Here is a 19048-nt window from a genome sequence, read left to right as displayed (position 1 = left end):
AGCCAGGTCACGATCTCGCGGTCCGTGAGTTCGAGCCCCGCGTCGGGCTCTGGGCTGATGGCTCAGAGCCTGGAGCCTGTTTCTGATTCTGTGTCTCCCTCTCTCTCTGCCCCTCCCCCGTTCATGCTCTGTCTCTCTCTGTCCCAAAAATAAATAAACGTTGAAAAAAAAAATTAAAAAAAAAATTATCTCTAAGATTTATATATACTTATTGTTATGTTGACCAGCTTACATTTGAAATAAATCTTATACTAACACCAACCAGAATAATTTAAAAAATGTATCAGTTATTTATGCTGATAAGAATCAGTTATAGATTCTTTGGAAGTGATTTAGAACACCATGAAGATAAACTACATTGCGAGAGAAAACACAGAATGGAGGTAGCCCTGGAGTTGAGGAACAGCTTTGATTTTTGGCAGAATTTGGGTGTCCACCGCTGAATCACTTTGCTCTATGAGCTTGTCTTTCTCTGTCAAAGATTTCATCTTCCTGGTGTCTGGGCTCACTGAGATGCTGACTTCAAGAATTCATCAGTGAGATGTTTTGGGATTTCACACCACTGATATCAGTTTTGGTGGGGGTGGTGATGACAAATTTCTTTTGTGTTCTATGTAGAGAACTGGATTGGGGATCAAAGGTCCAGTCACAAGTGGCAAGCCCCTGCTCAGATGCCTTGAGAAAATCACCCTCTTACTTCTGTGGTGCTGAGAGAGGATGATCAGAATGGTCCCGGGAGTGATTGTAGCTCAGTTTTTTCACCTGCTGTCTGAGGGGTTTTTGCTGTGGCTCAACAGCTTTTGAGGAACATCTTCAGTAGGATTGTGTCTGGGCACTTTGTGAAGTTTAACTAGTTGGTACCAGCATTCTTGTTACCACCAGCTGGTTTTGTGACAGTAGCAAGAACATTCTCCTTTTTTTTTTTCAATCCTGAATTTAGCTGCTATTTCCTCTTGTACATAGCAGATCAGGAATATTTGCCAATTCCTTTGACTAGGATGGGATTTTGGTTGCACTGAGGCTTACCCTGTTGAGTGTTTTGGTCTTGAAGTTACACTTTTTAACTTTGCTTCAGCCTTCTTGGCTTCAGGTTTCTTCTCCTTCATATCTGGTTTCTCAGCCTTTTCACCTGCCATCTTGCAAGATGGGAAAGAGCCATATAATATATATTATATATATTGACCAACTTACATTTGTAATAAGTGTATATATACATTTATATATTGTATATATTTTAATATATATTAATTATTATTTATATATTATATATATTTTTTAACAGAACATCATGACCATAGGAAAGTTTTAAACATTTCTATCTCTATAATCTATATCTCTCTATCTAAATGGAGCTGGGACATATTATCTATGTACATATATATATAGCAGGAACATATTATAGGAACATAGTATAGAGAAGCATAATGAAATGATCAACAAAAAGACTTTGAAGCAGGAATGGGATAACTTTCTATCGTAAGTATAAAGGAAATAGGAGTTTAAGGAGAAAGCAGATTGATGTTCTAGTGTGCCTGCACATGCAGAGAAAAGGCTTCAAGACTGAAAGACTGGACTGGAGGTCTGAGATTGTGAGAAGGTTTCTGGAGATGATAGGATTAGCCTCAGGAAGAGTGGAGAAAGGAAAAGCAGGGCTGTGAACATGAGGTCCAAGGTGTGAGGGCTCCTATTCTTGTCTTAGCTCTCATTCTAGTTCCTTGAATTTTGAGTGGGTATAGCTGCTCCCTTCTACTGATGCCCTGCCCCCATATCTCCTATTTCTTTTCTCTCCCCTTCCTACCTTCTACCACAAAATTGGTCAAATGAGTGTAGGATGGGGATGAACCTCAGGGAGGTTGAGATGGAGAACAAACATTAAATATGGTTAAGTTTGTGGATGATCTTTTTCCTGTGTGTGTGTGTGTGTGTGTGTGTGTGCATGGTGCAGTGAGAAAAATAATTGCAAGAGAAACCGTATCATGTCTGTTTCTCTTTTCCACTTTATGCTCTAAGATAGGTTTCTGGCTAGAGAAGCTAAGGAGGACTGTAGTTTTACCCCTTTGAATAGGGCAAGTCCTGGCCTCTGGTTTCTTCTAGAGATGGGAAGATTTTCTCTTTAGAGAAGGGAGTTCGAGTGGCAGAAATCCATTTGGACCAAGAATCGGGAGAGTTGGATTCAGTCCACGCTCTGCCACTTTTTTCTGTGACGTTGGAAAAAGCATCTATTCTCTGGATGCCTTGTTTATAAAGAACAAAATCGAATAAAGTGATCTGTATGTTTTGTCTCTATTCTAAAGTTAATGCTTATAAGTTATGAGAATTGGAAAGAGTTTATAAAAGTCCAGTAACTTGTTTTTCCTTATCACCCTGAAGGAGAAAAATTACAGTGAACTTTCTAGTTCAGTGTTAAAAAAAAAAAAATAAAGGAAGAGAAAAGAAAAGAAAAGAAAAAAGGCATCTCCCACCCCCGCCCCCTTCTCTTTGAGAAACATCAAGAGCTACTCTGCCCTCTAATAGTTGCCTGGGTAGAATTTTCCATCTTAGCACAAAGCAGCTCGACCTGGTTTCAACTAATCCCTTCTCTGTATACCCCTAATTTAACAAGAGGAACTGGAGGAGTCAGACAGTGTGTGGGAAGACTGAAGAAAATAAGGAGGGTATAGAAACCACTAGAGATGGAGATAAGTTAAACATTCTGGCAAATTGTCACGGTGTATTGCTCATGCTGAATGGTTAGGCAGTTGGGAAGGTAGTTAAGAGAATGGCTCTAAATGCTTCATCTAATTGCAAGCAGCTGTCGATTAGTGGAGCTTGACCAACTGTTTTTAATTCCACTCAGTGGTGATGAAGAGAACGAGACTTTTAAGGGAAACTGGCAGGGGCTGTTTGTGTGTGCGTGTGTGTGTGTGCATGAAGTGGCTTACACTGTTTTAGAGAGCGGAGAGGGCAGGAACTACTAAGAGACTCTCTCTGAAACCATTGCAGGCTTTCATGATCATGATTTCCCCCAAATTTACCAGCATTTATTGAAATTTTGGCGGGAGGTAAACTTCTCTGTTATCCCAATTCTGGAATGATTTTTCATGGGGAGTGATTCATCCCCCGATGGTGAGTGGCTGGATGGTTTGTGCCAATACAGAAGCCATTGTTGTTCAATGTGGGCAGTAAATCTAGAATGAGAGGTAATAATGCCATTTAAGAGTCTTCTGCTTTGGAATGTTTCATTTCACTTTTTGAATTAGAAAATAAGAAAAATAAGAAAGTGGAAAATTTTAGCAAGTTTCCTGTGGTTGTAAAAACCTGCTATAAATTATCTAAATTTGAGAGTTTTCTGGAAGATAAAGTTGAGTTGCCCAGTATAATCAGCCTGATACCTGTTTTTGATGTAATTCTGTATTTTATTTTTCCTAACAGAGTTAGTGATCTCTCCTAATATTTATTTTATTTGCTTTTATTTCTTGCCGTAAGTTTAAAAAAGTTATTTCAATGTTTGTGCATTGCAAACTGAAGAGACTATTAACTTGACCGAAAGCAAGACTTCAATGAAACTGGGAAGGCCTTGACGTTCTAACAGTAGCTGTCCAACTGGTCTGAAAATATGGAAAGGGAGGCAATTGGCAGAAAGTCTCAGGGAGAAAGGGGCTATACTCCTTCAGTGCTAATTACCAGCCATGGTATTTCCTGAATTTTAGTGCCCTAAAAGAGAAAGTAAATTTCCTATGTACCTGTGCGAAGATTATCAAAAGGATATTCTTCACAACAGTGTTTAAAATGTTACACTTAGAAGTATCCTAAGTGTTCGCAATTGGCATTAGCTACATAACTGATGGTGTTCATTTGCAGACAGAAAAATGTTGTGGTAGATCAATGACCTGGGGAAGTGGTCATAATGTATGAGGTGAAAAATCAGAATTAAAATGAGTCATTTAGTAAAGATACATAGATTGAAAATTGTGTGCTATGTGTGTAAGTCAAAAGAACAAAATGAAAACAGTTGCAACGGGATTACAGGTGATTTTTATTTTATTTATAGTTGCGTTTCCCCTAAATTTTCTGTAACATAAACTACTTTTATAATTAAAAACCTTATTTTAAATTGAATTTCCCCAAATGTCCATTCTTCAATCATGAAGGATTTTATTCCTTGTCAGAATGAAGCTAAGGAAGGAGATTCATGTCTGGCAAGGGAGAAAAAAAATCAAGAGGGACAGCACTCAATAAACACCTAATTTTGTTTCTGATCTCGTGCCTGTTTGAAGCGCTCACACTTGTTTTGACTCAGCTAGATAAGTCAGCTCCTCTAAAACAGTCACAATTTCCACCAGCTGTTTGGAATGTTTGAGTTATGTTTTTGTTTTAGTGAACTTCACTGCCTATCCCTTGAGCTAGCTTATGAACAATTGTGAAGGAAGTCTTTGAGGCCGACACAGAGGAAAGCTGCTAATCTCAGGACATCCCCAAGGATTTGAAAAGGCATCTGTGCTGTTTCTGTTTTTCTTCCACGGCAGGTCTCTTGATGTCAGAAAGATGGGCCACTTCTTGGCCCCATTTTCGAAGAGTCCGTGACCACAGCTGTGTGCAGTGGCTCTGATAGACTTCTCAGGAGGCAACAGGCACATGTCACTATGAAGATGTGAGGGACAGACCCTGTGCCAGGTATACTTATAAACCTTTCCTGGCTTCTCTTTTCTAGGTAGTAATTCTTTTCCATGAGTTCAGGGTTCGTGAGGGCAGGAAGCTATTTATCGTTGGAAGCCACCAAAGGAGGGCTGCTGTCATTTTTGTCCAAGACTCTGAGACTTTCCTTTGAGCTAGAAGCTGGGAGGTGGGGGGTGGGGGGGTTCTCCTCGTATGATGTGGCAGAGTTTCTGGAAACTGATTTGGGAAGAGGAAGCTGACTTATGTGGGAGTCACCATCTTAGCTGTCATTCTCTGGCACCCCCTCCTCCGCAATGGCTTTTGAAAAGGAAAAAAAATGGTGAAGCTTCTAGTGGGAGTTGGGATTTAGTTAGAAATATTCTAGAGTGAAGGTTTAGCTGACTTTGGAAGCTCATCTTTGCAAGTTACTACCTGTTTTAGTTTAGTATTACTTCCAGTGTGCCTTGTTCCCCTTGACCCCTCTCTCTCTCTCTCTTTTTTTTTTTCCATTCCTTTTGGAGGCAGACTAATCAGACCCAAACTTGTTATTTTTCTTTTGAAGGCTCTTTGCAACCATTTAATTGAGTACCTGTGAGCCAGCCACCTTGCATGACAACCAAAAAAATCTGTTACAGAGTGCATAGTTATTTTACTCAGGGACCTCATAGAGAAGAGTGAGGAAGGCAAGGAAGCAGCGTTGAGGCTACGTGCCATGCTAGAGAATTGATTTGTTAGGAAAAAAATTTATTCCATGGAGTCCCATGGGGCCTAGTAAATCTGTGGGCCTGGCAGTTCTGTCTTTCTTGAGAGAAACCACTAGAGCAGTTGGTTACTTAAATATCCTAGGTCAGAGCAATGCAAGGGTTTACTGTAGAATTCCATTAGTCAAGACTTTCCATGGCAGAAATTCAGCTCAAGTTCAGGGTTGTTTTTTTTTTTTTTTAACGTCAGGCCCTGCTAAATCCAGATGATGATGTCAGGAGTATGTCTCTTTCATCTCTTGGCTTAATTTTCTTCAGTATTGGTGTTCTTCTCTGTCACACTCTTCCCTCTGGTGGCAATGGCTACCAGAAGCCTCAGACTTCCCTCTTACTAGTTTGGCAAACTCCAGAGGAAAACGAGGGTCCCTGTCTGAACAGTATCAATGGCTGTCTAGGGCTGACTCTCATTAGACCAACTTGTGTCATGCCAGCTCTGAACCAATCATTGTGGGTTGGGTGTGGCACACACTTATTGCACAGACCTATGTTTGAGGCTCTTCCCCGTGCCCAGGGGGTTAAGTCTGTCTTATGTGAATCATAAGGGCCGAGAATGAGGGAATGGTAGTTCCGCAGAGGAAAATGAGCTGTTTTCGGAAGAATGAATGAATGCTGGGTAGGTGCCACTGTAATAAGGCTCCTGATGTCCTTTTCTTGAAGAATTATTGTAATTTGAATGGTCCTAAGTTATCAGAGTGGTTCTAATAACCTTCAACCTCAATACAGAAGGGACTGGAGTTTTGCTTTTCTGATTTCTTGTTGCCCAGAGGCTCTTTAATTCCTGTGCAAACTTCCCCACTTCCTGCCCAGCAGTGAGATCTTCCTCTCCAGGGGTTTAGGAAAGGTGATCCCCTCCCCCAGCACAGTGGAGGCCTACTTATGTTTGTATGACTAAGAGGAGTGACTCAAATGTTTAGTGCAGTGGTTCTCAAAGTTGTAGTCCCCAGCATCAGTATCACCTGGAAACTTGTTAGAAATGCAAATTTTCTGGCTCCATCCCAGACCTACTGAATCAGAAACTCTGGGGGTTGAGCCCAGACATCTGTGCTTTAACAAGTCCTCCAGGTGATTCTGATATAGTCTCAAGTTTTGAAACCACTGACTTAGGGAACAGTACAATACAGACTACTCTAGGAAGACTCCGAGGCCTTTCAGATTTTTCTGCTTTATATTCTGCCTCCCTAGTCTTCAATCCCAAAGGAAAGATTCTTCATTTATTTATGTCCCTTGCTGGAAGTGAAGAGATTATTATGTGCTTGGCATAGAGCTTTGCAATGAGTTGCAGCTGAGAGTCTCTCAGTAGACTCCTGTTGGCCACACATCAGGAAGTGGTTGTTTCTGGAGATTCTGTAGCTCATCTTAGACAAAGGAACTTTGGAAATCTTTCTGATTCTCTGAGGAGACATTGTTTGACCTAGACCTGGCAGAGTTCTGCTGCTGATCAGAGAGTCTAGTAATCATTTAACATATAATACTGGCATAAATGCTGGGCATATGATTGCCCATAAAACATACATGCTTCCTGCCCTCATGGATCTCAAGGTCTACTGGAAGATAAAGATATGTAAATAGGCATTAACAATAGAGTGTGGCTTGATGGGGAAAAATACAGGGTGTTTGGGAGTTCACTGCAGGCCATTTATCCCAGACTAGACTGTTCAAAGAAGGCTTGTCGGAGGAAGGGTTTTTTTTTTGTTTGTTTGTTTGTTTGTTTGTTTTAAGTTTATTTATTTTTTTGAGAGAGAGAGAAAGAGCAGGGGAAAAGCAGAGGAAGAGGGAGAGAATATGTCCGCACAGAGCCCGACACTGGGACTTGATCTTAGGAGCTGTGAGATCATGACCTGAGCTGAAATCAAGAGTCAGAAGCTTAACCAACTGAGTCACCCAGGCGCCCCTTGGGGGAAGTTCTTTTTCAGCTGGGACCTGAAGGATGAATATCCATTTTTGGCAAAGAAAAGGAGAATGCCAGGCAATGTATATAAAAGCCTGTAGTTGAGGGAGGATTTTGGTGGGTTCAAGGGACTAGAAAACACTGAGCATGGCTGGAGAGTAGAGTTTAAAGGGAGGCAAAGGAGAGGTGTAAGAACGTGAGATGGGCCAATTATGCAAATCATATTAATGAATTTAGACCTTATCCTCAGAGCAGTAGTAACCCATGGAAGAATTTTAGGCTGAAGAAGTGAGATGATGGCATTTGTTCCAGATTGAGTGCTTGAGAATAGACTGGGTAGATAGATGAAGTAAGGAAGAATGAAGATCACAGACGGGAAGACAAGTCCGAAGGCTGTTGTGATAATGAAATGAAAGATGGTGGTTCCTTGGCCTTAGGATAATGGACATGGGGTTGGAGAGTGGTGGATTAGTTTGGGACACTGGGGTATGGTTGATGTGTGCACCAAGGGAAAGAGCATTCAAATGAGGACTCCTAATAAGGAGTAAATGGTGGTGGAATTTACTGATAGGAAACAGTAGAGGAGGCATAGATCTCTAGGAGGAAGCCGTGAGTTCAATCTTAGACAAGTTGAGTTTGTACAGTGCTCAGGAGGAGATACCCAGTGGGCAGTTGCTGTCCAGGTCTAAGCTCAGACCAGAGATCTAGATGAGAGTAAATATTTGAGAGTCATCAACACATGAATGACCCTAAAGCCAAGGAGCAGATGAGACCTTCTGAGGAGAGTGAATGGGAAGAGAGGAGAGCTTAGAGCCCAGAGGATCTCCAGTATGAAGAACAGGCAGAGGAAGAGAAACCTGTGAAAGTGACAGAAGGGTGGCTGGGAGACGTCAGAGGACAAATAGCTCTTGGAATATACTAGATGTCATGGAGGCCAAGGAAAGCAGGTTCCAGTGCTTTCTCCAAGTGCATGATTATAATGCTTCAGCTCGGTACCTGACTGAGCTCAGGCTGCGTCCTCCCTGGGGAAGTCCTGCAGGGCTACCCTTCATCTGCCAGAAATCTCTGTCACTCTTCCAAATGGGCTCATTCACAGAGTCTCTTTTCAGGAAACATTGCTTTCCTGTAATTATTTTCTTAGAGAGATAAAATGGCACTTGCTGAGTCATAATTTATTTAAGGAGACCCCATCCCACACTTTCTTTCAACTTGCTGTCTCTTTCTAAGTAAAGTCAATTAGATTCCTTCCATATTTTCCTCTCCTTATCTTATCTCATTCCCATTTAAGGTCATTGTATTTCACCATGCCTCTGCCCCCCAGCAGGCTCTCAGACAGATGGTCACAGACAGATGTGCACTTTGCAGTTTAAGTTACCCAAATGTGGTGGTGGCAGCAGCCTGTCTTCTGGTACCCGCCCGTAATAGTGCTCTGTGGCCAATTCAAACCTTTAGCCACTGTTGACTTCCTTGACTAAATTATTTTCTTTCTTCTCTTTTTCTTTCTGTCTCTACAGCTGGACACTCTGGGGAGTTACTTTGGCCAGAATTAGATATGCACAGCTGATACCTCCAGCTGCACATTCTTTGGTTCTTTTGGCTCCACAAAAGCTCTTGGTGTTCTTACAATTTATTCAAGTGGGGAGCAATAGGGAGAGTGGCCCACCCAGATATTCTTTAAAAGCATTAAAAATGGTTGTTAATTTCTGTAGCCAATACTGTCAGTTGAAGGAGGTAGGAATAGCTCAAAATCTATTGAGAGGCAATACAAATATAGATACGCTTGGCAATTCATATTTTGTCACTTAATTGTTATCAATAAAATGGATGTGGTATACTAGACCTACTTATGCAGCTCACTACATGAAAAAGATTGTCACAATATTTCATCTTGAGCTATGATATTGCATGAAGGCCAGAGATTTAACCTAGTCTAACATGGTGAAAATATGGAAATTCATTCATGGGTTTAGGTATTACCTCCAGGCTGATGATTCCCAAATCCATTCTCTAGGCCTATCTTCTCCTCTAAACCTTGATGCAAGGTCTCCAATTTTCTACTGGCTCTTTTTTTTTCTTTAATTTTTTTTAATGTTTATTTATTTTTGAGAGACAGACTGAGCACAAGTGGGGCAGGGGCAGAGAGAGAGGGAGACACAGAATCTGAAGCAGGCTCTAGGCTCTGAGCTGTCGGCACAGACCCTGACACGGGGCTCGAACTTGTGAACTGTGAGATCATGACCTGAGCAGAAGTCGAACACTTAACTGACTGAGCCACCCAGACGCCCCTCCACTGGCTCTTTTGACCTAATCGTCTCACTAGCGCTAGTTCAGAGTCTGTAGATTCCTACTGAGCTCTTTTTTGTCTTCTCCAGGCATACTTGCTCTTACATTTTTTTCTGTTGCCATGAGCTCTACTGACCTCTCACTCAGGGCCTCTGGGTCTTCTTTGGCTCTTGGTCACCTCTACTCCTGATGCCCCTTCGGCTGCCCAGGTCTTCCCGGTCAGGCCACCAAATCACCTCCTGCTTCTTTTCCTCTCACTATGGCCAGACTGGCCCAGACCCATAGATTTTCATTGTTCTGGGACTGTGAAAATTTCCTAAGCATTAAATGGGCTTTCTTCCTTCTGTTCTTCAATATTCAATCTTATAATCACAATGCTTCTCTATTCTAAAGAATTCTGTGGTTTCCTATTAACTCCAGGATGAATCCACCAGCTCTCCCAGAAGACTCTGTAGTCCTTGAATAATTTTCAGCTGCCCTCTGGAATAATCTTACTCCAGCCACTGGTGTTTTATCTTGCTTCATTATTCTAGCTTATCAAAATACTTTTGATTCTTTCTGCCACAAATGTGTTTGTTACTCAGCTCACTTTTGTATCTGTGTATGTAACATATATATGTCCTTTGCATGTGATTTGGTTGTTGATAATTAGCATTAAATATGATGGAATAAGAACACAAGGATAAGCCCTAGAGATTGCTGTAGGATTGAATTTTTTGAACTGGAAGCTAAGGTTACCATTGATCCTGGAAAACAATCCTTTGCCTTCTACTGTATCTTCACCTAAACATTGTCATGGCTCTTTGAGCCATTCCTTTATTCATTCGTTGAACACTGATTGAACTGTCCCTTTCTCAAACATAATCCTTTCCTCTCTGACTAGGTAAAGCTGTTTGGAATCCAATCTTTTATTTGTTTGTTTACATTTGAATTTGTCAAAGGTAAAAGCTGTTGATGGGTGTTGACTTCTGTGGAAAAAAGTTGGACACTTATTTTTACATCAAAGAAATAACTCAGATTTTTCATTTTTATATTGTTCTGGCTCCTATTGCAACAAAACCAACACCACTCTAAACACAGTGGGCGCAAAGCCATAACTATTTTTGTATGCTTTTAAAAAAAAATGTTTATTTTTTGAGAGAGTGTGTATGTGGTTGTGAGTGGGGGAGGAGCAGGGGCGGGGGGGGGGGGGTGGTGGACAGAGGATCCAAAGCAGGTTCCTTGCTGAACAGCAGAGAGCCTGATGTGGAGCCTGAACTCACCAACTGTAAGATAGTGATTTGAATCAAAGTCAGACATTTAACTGACTGAGCCACCCAGGAGCCCCTGGTATGCTTTTGAGGCAGAAATTTGGAAAGGGCACAATGGGAATGACTTGTTTAAGCTTCCCCTTCCCCATGTCTGAGCTAGGAAAACTCAAAGTCTGGGGTTGACTCAACAGCTGGGGACTAGAATCGTCTGACAACTCGTTCACTCACGTATTTAGTGCCTGGGTGAGGAGGACTTGAAGACTAGGACTGCCAACTAGAGCATCCTTCATAGCCTCCCTGTGTGGCTGGGCTTCTTCACAGCATGTGAGTAGTGTCACTTCTTACCTATTGGCTCAGGGCTCCATTGATGACTGTCCCTGTGACCCAGATGGAACTGCATTTGTCATCTGTAATCAAGCCCCAGAAGTCACACAGAAGCACTTCCAACACATTTTATTGGATACAAGTGAGTCACAGGCTGCCCAGATTCAAGAGCAGGTCATATAGACCTTACCCATCAATGGGAAGAACAATGAATTTGAAGATAGGCTCTAAAGTTGTCACAGATTGTATTGAGGAATCACTTGTAGCTACCAACTTTGGAAATGTGACCCAGGGGGTCTGGTGTTTTGTGAACTTTGCCAGCTTGTCCAGTGCAGGTAACTCAGGGTAAAAATAACTTAAAGAAATGTAATGATCGGGGTGCCTGGCTGGCTCAGTCAGTAGAGCGTGTGACCCTTGATCTCATTCGGGGTTGCGAGTCTGAACCCCATATTGGGTGTGGAGATTAGTTTAAAATCTTTAAAAACAACAACAAAAAAGAAATAATCACTTGCTTTTGTTAACCAAAATTTAGCCAGGGCTCAGTGTTTTTCAGGTTTGAGCTTTTTTTTTTTTTTAATAAAGATAAATCTTTATCCTTTTCATTTTCTCTTTAATAGGTTAGAATTGATATTTTTATTTTTGGTATTTCTTTTAAGACTTAAAAAAGGTACTTCTGAGAGTTTCAACATTTGGCAGCTGGTAATAAGTGGGAAATGTCATTACATAAACCCTGGTTTGGGTTAAGAGGCAGGTGGTATTTTTAGGGAAGTCAGTGTCAACGTGAGGCTGCAGCCACACTGACCACCTCCAGCCCATCTGCACAGACATTTCTGTCTCCCGCAAGTAAAGCCCCCTCCTTCTGCCTGCTTTGACTGCCTCCCTGAGTTCCCCTTTTTTTTGGCCTTGAGTTTCAGCTTGACGAGTTGTCAAGAGGACTGGGCCACTGGATTCTACCTGTAAGAACTTCAGAGGCTGTGTCCATGAAGAGGGGCAGTTTTTTGCAATTATATCATCTATGTTGACATTCATTAAACAAATACACACTGAGAGCCTTTTATGTCCCAAGCGCTGTGCTAGGCAATATAATTATAAAAAGTGAGCAAAACCAGTCATAGTTCTTGAGTTTATGCAGCTTCCATGTAAGGAAGACTGAAGTTGCAACTTACCCAGCTATGCAAGAAAAGCTTATGCCAAATGGGGTTGACATTGGGAGGCCAGGGAAGGTCCCCTGAGGAAGCAACAGTTGAGCTAAGAGTTGAGACATGAGTTGGCGTTAATCAGGAAAAGAAAGGAAAGTGATCCAAGGAAAGAGAACAGTGTGTGGAAGGAGAGAACAGGGTGAGTTGAAAGGACTCAGGATGAGAAAAGGATGGGGAAGGACAATGTGAGGGGAAGAGGCAGTGAGGAGGAGTTGGGTGAAAGGTGTAGCTGATAAGGAGGGTAGGAGCCAGACTGTATGAAGCCTGCAGAACATGTTCATGGTGTATCAGTCAGGGTTCTCCAGAGAAATGGAGCCAATAAGAGATAAATATATCATTTATGTATATAAACAGAACTAAAATAATAGATAATCTATATCCTATTATATATAATGTATGTCCTGTATATATCCTATAGCTAATAAGTATAATATAATCCTATAAATGAGATAATCTATATCAATTTAGAAAGCTGGAATATCTGAAATTTATAAGACAGACTGGCAGTCAGGCAGGCTAGAAACCGAGGCAGGAGTTGATGATGTAATATTGAGGCAGAATTTCTTTCTGAGAAAGAATTTCTTCTTTTCTAGGAACCTTTGGTTTTTGCTCTTGAGGCCTTCACCTGATTGGATGAGACCCACTACATTATTGAGGTAATCTCCTTTACTCAAAGTTGCCTGATTGTAGGTGTTAAGCATATCTAAAAATGTCTTCACAGCAAAACCTAGATTAGTGGGTAATTACTGGGTACTATAGCCTAGCCAGGCTGACACATAAAATTAGCCATCACACATTGTGAGGAGCTTTGTCTTGATTTTAAGAGTAATGGAAAACCCTTGAAGGAAAGAAGAGAGTGGCATGGTTAAACTTGTATTTCCCAAAAGTGCTCTATGCTGTCAGAAGAAGGTTGGTGGATGTACCGTCACCAGGGTTCTTGTGATGTTCATAAGGCACAGTAGATCATTCGTGTATTTTTCATTCATGGATGTGGTGCCCTGGCATTGAATTGGTCAGATGCTCCTCCCTGGTATGCCCTTACCATCTTGAAATTACCTCTGAGGCAGGACTTAACATGTTGTTTTATTTTTTGTGTTGGCTTTTCTCTTTCAATGAAACTGGAAGGTTTTTAGAGGCAGGAAATCAGTCTTGTTCACCTGAGCATCCTTAGTGCCTAGGACAGTGTCTGGCACATGGTATGTACCCAGAAAACATTTGTGGATGAATGAATTTGGCTGAGTTTCATGTTTTCCTCAAAGTGCCTCATGAAGAATGAAGGAATAACAGTCCTATCAGTAGCTCTCAGTAGCAGAAAACTAATATTAACGTGAAATTATTTATGTTCTCATTTCTAGCTTCCTTTTCTTGGCATGATACATGGTTGCTGTTGTTGTTGTTGTTGTTGTTGTTTTACTTTGCATAGATTGCCCATTTTAGGGTATAATTTTAGGATATAATAATTGCTTAAATAGACTTTTTATTTTGAGATAATTTTAGGTTTACAAAAAAAGTTGCAAAGATGGCATGGTAAGTTCCCATATGCCCATCACCCAGTTCTCCTAATGTTATATTTTGCATTACCCTGGTACATTTGTCCAAATGAAGAAACTGAATTGGTACATTACTACTAACTGAACTCCAGACTTTATTTGCCCTTCACTAGTTTTATCCACTCATGTCCTCTTTCTGTTCCAGGATCCAATTCAGGGTACCACATTGCTTTTAGTCATCATGTCTCTCCAGTCCTCTGGTCTGTGACAGTTTCTCAGTTTTTCCTGGTTTTTCATGACTTTGACAGTCTTGCGGAGTACTAGTGAGGGAGTACTGAGGATACTGGAGTATCCTCAGAATATCCCTCAGTCTAGGTTTGTCTGATGTTTTTCCATGAGTATTTGGAAGAATACCACAGAGGTGGAGTGTCCTTCTTGTCATATCCTATGACAAGGTACTCAATATCCACATGATATCACTGCGGATATTAACCTTTATCACTTAGTTAAGGTAGCATTTGCCAGATTTGTCCATACATCTATATATATATTAAGCTAAACATGAGTTTATACTGGTGTTTCTGACTATAATCCAGCACTACATGGGTCCTTGTAGTCTTCTTTCCTTGCTTGTCTGTAACTGCCTCTCCAGTAAAGAAATCTGGTTCCCACTGTCCATTTAATTTATTCAACCATGATATAAATATAAAGCAGTTTCAGAATTGTTTACCTGTACCCCTAGGAGAAACACATTACAGTGTTTCACATTACAGAAACACATTACAATTAGATTACAGTGATAATAGCTTTTTGCTTTTAATATAACCATTTTTATAAGGAAGTAATATTACATAGAAGTTGAGAACAGTCTCTAAAGCTAGATTACTTGGATTCAAATCCTGGCTCCATCATTTATTAGCTGAATGAACTTGGATGAGTTCCTGTCTTCTCAGTCTCATCATCTGTAGAATGGGGATAATAATGGTATTTACTTCATGGGGTTGTTTGAGGATTAAATGAATTAATGTATTTAAAGTGCTTAAATATTGTGTGGCATATAGTAAGCACATTTATGTGTTAACTATCATTGTTAGGGAAGAAATAAAGTCTCTTTAAAAAAATTTTTTTATGTTTATTTATTTTTGAGAGAGAGAGATAGAGCGTGAGCAGGGGAGGAGCAGAGAGAGAGGGAGACATAGAATCCGAAGCAGGATCCAGGCTCTGAGCTGTCAGCACAGAGCCTGACATGGGGCTCAAACTCACAAACTAAGAGATCATGACCTGAGCTGAAGTCGGACACTTAACCAACTGAGCAACCCAGGTGCCCCAGATAAAGTCTATTTTAATTGCCACTAGTATAATAGTATATACATCGGGGCACTATATACTTTTGAATGGTAGCATCCTTTCTATTCTCTTAACTATCTTCTTATAGCACAAAGCAAATGGGTTTATATCTAACTTCCTTTCTATATCTGCTTTTATTCAGCATTCATGTTATTTTTCTGTGTGGAGTTAATTTGTCATTCATCTCTCTATCAGTTTTTTGTGAATCAGAAAACATAACATTTAAGTCCTAGATTTTTATTTTTATTTAATAAATAAATACCTCCTAGACATTAGCCTTCTTCAAATCATAGATCATAGCCCTTTTAGAAGTTTGTGTCCCTGGTTTCTAGGGCATTATTAGAACAAGGAATGATGGATTTAATCTAGCTATTGAGGAGTCCAGCAGTCTAAACTATATGTTAATTGCTGGCTGTCCATTGTGAAATTAAGCATGGTTACTCTGGTGTTATCATTGCTTGGAAAATCATAGGTTTTTGTAAACCTTGAAATAAGGTGGGGGGGGGCTTCACTCAAAACATTTATGATCATGTTCTATTGCTGTTATTAATTTTGTATAGTGAACAGCCATTGTTTCTGCCCAGTGATAGTCCACGCTTCTGGGCAGGATCATGTGTTACCGGCATTTTAATTAGGCTTCAATGAACCCAGCTGCAACTGTGTTAGCAGTCTCTTAAACTATTTTTCATATTTGGGGTTTGATAAAATACAACATGTATTTCCCCCACTATTTTCCCTTTATGCTAAAAAAGAAAAAAGAAAAAAAAAACAACCAAAAACAAAAACAGAAAACCCACATAAACCAAAACCACATACACACAAAGGTACATCAACCTGACATGGGGCTACTAATTTTTTTCACAGCTAGAAATTTTTGAATCATTAGAATAAAAAATTGAACCAATAGCTGATGCCTAATCCTTTTAGTCATCTTAGCTATTTTACAAAATATCCCTTCCCTTAAAAATAGAGCAAGCAACACTTTGTTTAGCAAAAATAACTGAAAGCAGGAATTCTCTTGCAAATTCCTAAGGTTCAAATGTGTTCTTTTTCCTTATTTTAATTATCATAAGGCATTGTCTATTTCAGGATTGGTGTTTGGAATTGCAGTCAAATATAAGGGGAGTTGGTCAAATCCATGTGGCCCAAAGTGAATGGAACTCATTCAGATACCTGAGGAACCTGCAAAGGGTTCCCTATGGAACCCTTTGGCTATGGATCCCTATGGCTAACTGAAATCAGTGGCCAGACAATTGAGGTCAAAGCCCCTGACCATTATCACTTAGCAATGACCAACAAGTGACTTTCACTTTTTGCCCGCCATCAGAGACTCAGGCCCCCAGTTTCTTCAGCAATAGTTGTTTTGGGAGAATTAACCTCTATCCCACTCAGCTCTGGTTTACTCTTTTTACAAAGGTGGACGATTTCTTTCTATGGGATACCCCACCTCTTAGGTCTCCATTTCATTTCACGGAGAAAGTGGTCCCAAATACTTTCCTTGGCTCTTTTTCTCCTAAGCCGGATACCTACCTACCCTTGTTATAGCTGAGGGTGCTGTGAAGGGTTGAAGTACTTTTGGTGTTTGTAACTTGAGTAGAACACAGCAGAAACCAAGAATAGGCAGCATTTGACACCCAAGTCTCTGACTGCCTGGAAAACAGATGGAGCTGAGCGCTCTGCTGGGGGATGTTTAAGTGTGAGAGGCCACACGATCTGTGCACAGCTGGGCCGCCACAGTGGTTAACCTCCCACGGGGGAATTGGTGTGTGGTGGGCAGCATTAGTTACCAGGGGAAATGATTTGGCCATTTCTGGGGATTTGTTGTAAAATAGAGCTATGTATATAATACCTTTTATTGAGTTGCTCAACACACTTCATAGAACAAGAAACCTTCCTGCCAAGCAGCAGGTGTCTCTACGTTTCACCGACAGGAAAATAGACTAGGTTTGCGTTGGCCTCAGAGTCACTCAGAGAGTGGGAGGATCTAGAAGTAAATGTGGCCTATGACAACTCAGAGCCTGTAAACTTCCAGACCTGGCTTGCTACTGGGTCTTCCTCTTTGGACAGGTTATGAACCAGTCAAGATGCCCTCTTAAGTCAAGAGGCCACCAGCACCAGAAGCCCATCTAGATAGTTGTCTGGAGCCTCTTTTATTTTTTATTAAAAAAAAAAAATTTATTAAAATTTTTTAATGTTTATTTTTTTGTGGGAGGTAGAGAAGGAGGGAAGGAGAGAGACAGAGCATGAGCGGGGAAGGGGCAGAGAGAGAGGGAGACACAGAATCTGAACCAGGCTCCAGACTCTGAGCTGTCAGCACAGAGTCTGACGAGGGGCTCGAACTCACGGACCACGAGATCATGACCTGAGCCGACTTCGGATGCTTAACCGACTGAGCCTCCCAGGCACCCTGTCTGGAGCTTTTTTTTATCATCTGTCCTAGATTCCCAACTTTCCCCTGGCTTCAGTGTCTGCCTCTAGCATCCTTAGAGACACCTCTTCCCCTTAGGCGCTTCATCATGGTTACCAGGTAGTGGCTTCTACTGTCAGAGGGAGGGAAAGTGATCTTGGCTCATTTCCCCCCTTAATGAAGTAGTGTTTTATGGAAAGAGTTCTCCTTCCATTGCCCATAACTAAATCAAAGACACATTGTTGTAAGTATTATTTTGAGAGAACATTCCTATTCCTGTTATATCTCAGAAGTGACCAATTGTAGAGCAGGGTTCTGGGATTACAGTTTGTCAGCTCATGGGAAGGAAGAACAGGCTACTGTCTCCTTAGCCAGATGGTGATGAATCAGTCCTGACCTGGCCAGACCCAGACTGCTAGGCAATATGGGTCATGACAGAGTAGGGGAAACCCAAGCCACAGTCAGATATAAACCTTTAATCCTAGATTTCCAGGGAACTGCTTCTCATGCCTTCTCTGCTCTAGAATGTAGAAGGTGGAGAGGCAGGTGGTAATGTATGAGGGAGCAAGACGGGCTTCAGAGTCAGCAGATCTGAGTTCAAGATCAGTGTAAAATGGCCATTAAAGACCTCTAATTTTCAGGATTGTTGTAAAGATTAGAAATAACCTGTGCATTGCCTGGCACATGTTAGTTGTTTGATTAATAGTAGTGATTTCATAATGATTGAAAAACCACTGGCATACCAATGATGACAGAGTGTTACAGACCAAAGAGTTTAATTAATCCAGTTCTGTTTCTCTAGAGTCCATTCAAAAAAAAAAAAAAAAAAAACACATAAAACTTTGTTTAAACTATTTTCTTCTCATAAAACTAATGCATGTTCAATGTCAAGTGTTTAAAATTCAGACAATTCCATGGTTTTTGTTTTAGTGCATTTCTTTCTTCTATTTGTGTATTCAAATGAAATTCACTTTAGGATCCAAATATGGTTTTATATCCTGGTTTTTCATTTAATATTATGAGAAAGGGCTTACGTCTCTCATTTTTATGTCCCACGAAATTACTGAAAACGTTCTCTTCAATGGAACTATGCCTAATGTGTGTGCTTACCCAACCCAGCAGCAAATTCCTAGAAAAGTGTGAGAAGTCTTTGCTAAATGGAATGTTCAATTTTATAACTAAAAGGAAGCACAAAACCAAAAAGCATGCGTTTAGTGACTGGTAAGGTCAGGGGAAATGGTGAGCTAGCTTGACTGTTCAGAAGGCATATCTAAAAGAGTTTGTTCTGTACTATGGAACATCTCAAGCATACACACAGATAGAGAGGATAATACACTGAGCCTTCAGGTCTCCTCTAGCCTCAACCATTATGAACATAGGGCCAATCTGCTGTCACTTCTCCTCCCACTTGCTGTACCCCCCACAACCCCTCTACGTGATTTTGACATAGATCTCAGACACCTT

General features: G+C 40.8%; 1 pseudogene; it reads right to left on the bottom strand.

Moving 5' to 3' along the window:
• Positions 1-353: 353 nt before the first annotated feature.
• LOC123609939 lies at positions 354-1136 on the bottom strand (annotated as a pseudogene).
• Positions 1137-19048: the final 17912 nt, after the last annotated feature.

The sequence above is a fragment of the Leopardus geoffroyi genome, chromosome B2 (assembly GCF_018350155.1).
Source record: "Leopardus geoffroyi isolate Oge1 chromosome B2, O.geoffroyi_Oge1_pat1.0, whole genome shotgun sequence".
NCBI lineage: Eukaryota > Metazoa > Chordata > Mammalia > Carnivora > Felidae > Leopardus > Leopardus geoffroyi.
This window is presented reverse-complemented; position numbering and strand designations above follow the sequence as displayed.